Below are 5921 nucleotides of genomic sequence, written 5' to 3'. Positions count from 1 at the left end.
TCTTGTGGACACCCCCCTCCTCGCAACAGCAGAAACGGCACAGCAGAGGGCTCTGTGGCACCCGCTGGGTCTCCTCCCAGTGTCCCGATGAGCACCTGGGAAAATGCTATTGAATGAATAGTTGTGGCCATCCGCCCCCAGCTCCTCCACAATCACCAGTCCGCCCCCGCCCCCGCCCCCGCCCCCACACCCCTGTCCTTTAGAGACTACAAGGACTGAGTTATTCTTAGTAGGTTTCATTCATCAAAGCATGACAGCGTCCTGGGAGGAACGCCTGGGCACAGCTGAGAGCCAGGGGGGTGGGGTGGGGTGCAAAGGTTCCATCTGAGGGGAGAATCCAGTGCCTTCAAGGAGCTCCAGACTGAGGGGGAGACACAGCCCTGTCTCAGGGACCCAAGTCTGAGGGAGGAGACACTGCTCTGCCCTTAGGGAGCCCCAGTCTGAGGGGAGACATGGCCCTCCTCAGGGAGCCCAGTCTGATGGGGGGGAGGGAAGACACAGACCTGCCTCAGGGAGCCCCAGTCTGAGGGGGAGGCACTGCTCTTCTCAGGGAGCTCCCTATGATACAACCCCCACACCCCACTGCCATAGCCCTCAGTGAGAACCCAGTCTGAAAGGAGAGATCCAATATCCTGCCCTCAAGGAACCTCTAGTCTTACGGCGGAAAAATACCTGTTATCCCTGTTGGAAAAGATATGGTGGCTACCCAAGGCACAGCTTGATTCTCAAGATGAAAAAAGTGGGTGCCAGAGGGGTTCGCAGAAGTATATGCAGCCACCACTGCCACCACATCTGGGGAGCCTAAAGAGGAGCTCGGGGAAACAGTTCGGTACAGCTACTGAGCGACACACACAAACTACAAAGGTGCAACAGAGCAGACTGAGCTTCTAGAAGGTGAGGGAAAAGATAACAGCGCAGGTCAGGTCTAGATCAAGGTCTCAAACTCAAATGCCTTTGGGGACCTAGTTTGGCCACACCGGCCTTTGCCGATGACGGGAGGGCAGCCCGCAGTATCCGTGGGCTCTCACATTGAATATAAAAACCACATGCTCCCTGAAGGCCAAACAAAAACCTCACTAAAGATTAAACTTGGCCAAAGGCCAAGCATTTGCAACCCCCCCTGGACTTCAGGAAAGAACGTCTGATAGGAGAGGTTTGAGCTTGGTTTGAATAAAGAACCTGAGAGCCAAGCTGCTCCCCTTTAGTCCTGGCCACTGGGTCTGGCCTGTGTCTTCAGGGCCTCGTCCCACCCTCCCTGGGATGGGGGACTTGAGCCACTCCTCACCAGCTCCCTTGTGACCAACTGGCCACAGTTGGTCAGCTGCCAGGACTCCATGTTTGCCATGGGGATGTCATCTTTCTTCGAGGGAAGGTAATTCCCCTTCCAGGGAGCGAGTGAGCATGTTGGGCTCCTTAAATGAGCTAATCTGGAAGTTCTGGCTGGGGGCGTCCCCCAAGAACCTTTACATTTCTGAGCCTCATGTGCAGAATGGGATCCTGTCACCCTGGTGCCCTATCCACCCCTGCCCCCCACAGTTAACTTTCCAGTCGGCCTCAATGTCCCTGTCAACCAAAGGGTCCTTCATGGCCTTCCCCACTCTCCTAGTCCTTTCTAGCAGAGATCTCAAAAACTGTAGGCTACGGGAGGAGAGGGGCCGGTCCCCAAGTCCCGCACCTTCCTGCTCCTCACCCTTGTTTGGGTCTCATGGCTCTCTCCTGTGACCAAGGGGCAATCCTGGAGGGCAGCAGGAGGTGGCGGCGGGCGGAACTGACCAAAGGACAAGGGACGGGGGACAGGTTCCGGGACCGGGGAGGGGTGGCCTAATTACGGCACGTTGGCCCAGCGCCGCCGATGAGAGCGGCGGTGGGTAATTAGAGCGCATTAGCCGTGCCCCTGCAATCCTGTAATTTCTCCGCACGCTCCGGGTGTGTTGTAGGAGGTGAAACGATGCGGGCTCGGTTCTGAGTCAGACTCTCAGAAGCCCAGGTGGGGACTAGAGCCCAGGGGGCGGTAGAGGCCGCGGAGAAGGGACTCCTGCCGCGGGAGGCGCCCGTCGCCTTTCCCGGGCGCGGGCGCGGAGTCACCTGCCCCAGGGCTGCTCGCAGCTGGTCCCCACTTCCGCGGACAGAGGAGGGCGGGGCAGGGAGGGGGCGTAGCCCGCGCCCCCGTCCCGCCTCCAGGGGGCGCTCCTCGGCACTGCGGCTCTTTCCCGGCTTCGAGTCCAGTCCCCTGCACGCAGTCATGTGGCGGGCTCTCTGCGCGCAGGTGGACGGAAAGATGCAGATGCAACGCTCGAGGCGGAGACCCCTGAATTCTGCCAGAGACAAGCAACAGACCTAGGGCGGCGAGAGGAAAAAAGAGTCAGAGACATCAGAAGGGAGTGGGCGGCCGAGCCTTGACATCAATTCTGGGGGAGCAGGGAGGAGCCAGCGGGAGGCTGAGGCTGGGAGGGGAGTTTATTTATTAGCCAGATTAGCCAGCATTAATGGGGGAGCGGTGGTGGCCGGCGGCGGCGGGGACATAGCTGGCATAGCTGGCATAGCGGCGGGGCCTCCCGCGGCGCGGGGCTCAGGCAGCTTCAAAGGGGCTTAAAGAGGCCGGTGGTGGCACTGCCACGGCCCCGCGGGGGAGGGCGTGGGCGCGGGCGGTGGGGGAGAAGGCGGCCATTGTGCACCGAGGGATTAGGGATCGGGCCTGGAAGGAATTTTAAACTGCTGCGAGCTGGCGCCCCAGGACTCCCCTCCTGTCCCTCCACCGCTGCAGGAGCAGGAGCACGCTCAGATGTTTACCTGCATTTCCATGTCGGGGGGGCCGGGGGAGGGGTCCTCTCTCCTCCCTCAGATTGGAGGCATCTAAGGTTGTCAGGTTTGGCACAAAACAATTACAGGACGTCCAGTAAAAGGTGAATTTCGAATAAACAATGAATATATATATATATATTTTTTTTTAGTATAAGTATGCCCTATGTGTTGCATGGAATATAGTAAAGTATTTTTCATTGTTTATCTGAAATTCACATTTAACTGGACGTCTTGTATTTTTCTTTTCCTTCTGGCAGTCCTAGAGTCACTGAAATGGCTAATCTGTGTCTGCAACAGTTTGGGGGCTCCCTAAAAATTCTGTAGGGCTGTGTGTCTCTATCCTCAGAGTGTAAGTTTCCTGAAGCCAGAAGCTGTGTCTCACCCTTCAGAATGGAGCTCTGATGGTAGCGTACAGGTCTCCATCAGAATAGGAACTTCCTGGAGTTCTCTGGTGGCACAGAGGGTTAAGGATCCCAGGTTGTCACTGCAGTGGCTTGGGCTGCTGCTGTGGCATGGGTTCAGTCCCTGGCCTGGGAACTTCCACAAGCTGGAGAGCAGGGAGACACACATGCACACACACAACTAGCCAGCGAGCAGGGAGATACACACACACACACACACACACACACACACACACACACACACAAACACGAATAGGAGCTTCTGAGGACAGAGGCTGAATTTCAGCTTGGAGCTTCAAGGTCAATGTCTGTGTCTTCATTACACTGGAGGCTCCCTAGGTGAGCGAGGTCTATGTGTTTCCTGGAGGGCAAGTCTGTCTGTCTCCTTTCCTCCTGGAGGCAGGTGGAGCCCCTCCCCCATTGGTGTAGCTTCCTGCCTACAGGGGGCGCTGGGGGCCCAGAGGACTGACTGACAGGTGGATGGGTCTCATTTCTTGGCACTCAGGGCTGCAGGTTCTCAGGGGTTGAGGGACCTAGGGACTTGCGGTTGGGGTCCCCATCCTGTGTGGCTCCTGACCAAGTCCTGGCTCCTATCTGGCAAGTCGAGGCCAGGCCTGCCTCAGCAGAAGCTTTGGCCAGCATGCAGGAGAATCTCCGAGTCTGGTTACCCACGGCTTCTGCCAGGAAGGGACAGGGTGACCCTTGGTGCAGAATGGCCCTGCCTACCTCCTCTCTCCCCATAACCATGGCAGCCAAGCCCTCCTCCTCCAGCAGCCTCACAAAACCCACTGCCAGCCTTTGCCTGTGTCCTTCTCTGTGCCTGAAGCACCCCCTTCCTGTCCTCGAGGACAGCTGAAGTGTCACCAGGTGTCCTGGACGCCCTGGCTTTCAGCAGGTAGGTGTGGCCAAGTAGGCTGCTTGTGCCTGGGGGGTCTTGTGCTGAAAAGAGGCCTCCACCCACTCCCCGATCCTCACCAACCTGGGCCACAGCGGCCAGAGGGGGGCAAAGGTGGGAGTGGGGAGCGATGGGAAGGTAGGGGGAGCTTTGGCGGAGGGGAAGCAAGAGGGAGCCTGGGCCACATCTCCTCCCCCTCGGCCCCCACTGTAAGCCCCTTCCCAAATCCCCTCATCTCCCCACCCCCACCCCGGGCCCCTGGGGGCCTCCGAACTCTCTTCCCGTGAAGCTGAGGGAAGCCCGGGAGAAGCCCTTTCCCACGGTCACAGCCTCAACAACCCCCACCCCCTGCTCCTTTGGCCACTGCCACCTCAGCCTCTGCAGAGCGCAGGCCTGGCCGGCTGCGTCTCTGCAGGGCCCCCTCCTTGAGCGGGGCGCTGGCTTCCGCGAGTGGCATCATCACCCCACTCAGGCCACCCAGTCATCAGGTCGGCAATTAGCTACTTCCTCTCAGCCGCATGAGGCCACCGAACGTCACAGCCCCTCCCCACCCACCCGGGCCAGCCTGTGGAGTGCTGGGGTCCCTCCCGCCACTTTGTAGTCAGTGCCAAGTCCTGGCACGCTCCCCCCTCCCCAGCCTGCCGAGCGCTGGGGTACCAAGCCTCTCATCTCTGGGGAGCTGGCGCTCCCTGCGCTCCTGGGGGCGGGAGAAGTCACGCTGCTGCCTCCTCCCCCTGTGTCACCCCATCCTATTGGGTGAGGACGCTCCTGCTGCCTGGGTGGGGCAATGCCAGCTCAAGGGCAATCGCAGCTGAGCACGCGGGGCTGGGCCCTGAGACTCAGGTGTCTCCGTCCCCAGTCATAGGTGATTTTCACCTGCACTCACCTGGGGCCCGTGAGTCTGCACTGAGGATGGTGGCAGTGACCTAGAGCACTGGGGAGGCACTCCAGAGACACCCAAACATGCAGGGGGGTAGGCTCTTCCTGAATGCCCACAGCAGCTCACAAATCCAACCTGGGCAGTGTACGTTTCACTGCAGCCACGGCCGCAGGTGTAGACCCACCTGAGGAACTATGCAAGCCCACACACCCCTCTTCCTCCCCCCCGTGCGCACACAAACCCACCAACATCCTCACAGACACGCTCACCACCACACCGACCCCCGAACCAGGACACCACAGAACAGCCCAGGAGGGTGGGCGAGACCAACCCCCCAGACGGGCTCCCTGGACCCTGGACTCTGTGAGGCGGGCAGGTGGGAGCAGCTAAGGTCTGGGTCTGGGGGGGGTGCAGGGTCTGGATTTCCAGAGAGAATAAAAAAGTTCCAGCAAACACGTGTAAACCAACATGTGGGATCTTAAGCAGATCATTTCACTCCTTAGGGCCGCATCCATAAAATGGGGATGGTGAGAACACCATTGAAACGTGGCTGGAAAGTTTAAAGGAGCTAACTGGCCCAGAGCAGGCCCCCCAGGCAGCATAACTACGGAGGAGACCCTCTCAGTCCTGTCACTGTGGTGGGTTTGCCTAGAAAAGCCACCCTGAGGAGAGAAGCAGCCCTGAGCCTGAGCCTTACCTGGCCATGTGCTCACTGCTGGCTTCTTCCACTTCCTGGGGCTCCGCTGGGCAGGCGTTAGGGGTGATTGGGGGCTGCTCTGGATTGGCCTGGGGGCGGGGCCTGGGAGGGGCTGGCTGGCTGCCCCGCCCCTACCTGACAGGCTCAACAGGTAGCTGAGTAGCTGCGTCCTGGCTTCCAGCTCCGGAGCGGGTGAGTCAGCCAGCACCGCCCCTTCCAGGCAAATGGGGTGCAGGGGATGGGAGC

The 5921-nt window shown here is 59.5% G+C and overlaps 1 long non-coding RNA gene across 1 annotated transcript; it reads right to left on the bottom strand.

The window, feature by feature from the left end:
- Positions 1-220: 220 nt before the first annotated feature.
- Positions 221-5710, bottom strand: LINC03040 (long intergenic non-protein coding RNA 3040). Its single transcript, XR_014809207.1, has 2 exons — positions 5676-5710; positions 221-2337 (listed from the first exon to the last, which is right to left on the bottom strand). It is a non-coding gene; the product is annotated as a long intergenic non-protein coding RNA 3040 (long non-coding RNA).
- Between the last annotated feature and the right edge of the window lie 211 nt (positions 5711-5921).

The sequence above is a fragment of the Sus scrofa genome, chromosome 7 (genome assembly GCF_054392235.1).
Source record: "Sus scrofa isolate SSC_HxYL_T2T_F1_AM1 chromosome 7, Sscrofa_HxYL_maternal_Yorkshire_Landrace_v2.0, whole genome shotgun sequence".
In the NCBI taxonomy this organism is placed as follows: domain Eukaryota; kingdom Metazoa; phylum Chordata; class Mammalia; order Artiodactyla; family Suidae; genus Sus; species Sus scrofa.
The sequence above is the reverse complement of the archived record's forward strand: the minus strand, read 5'-3'. Positions and strand labels throughout refer to the sequence as shown.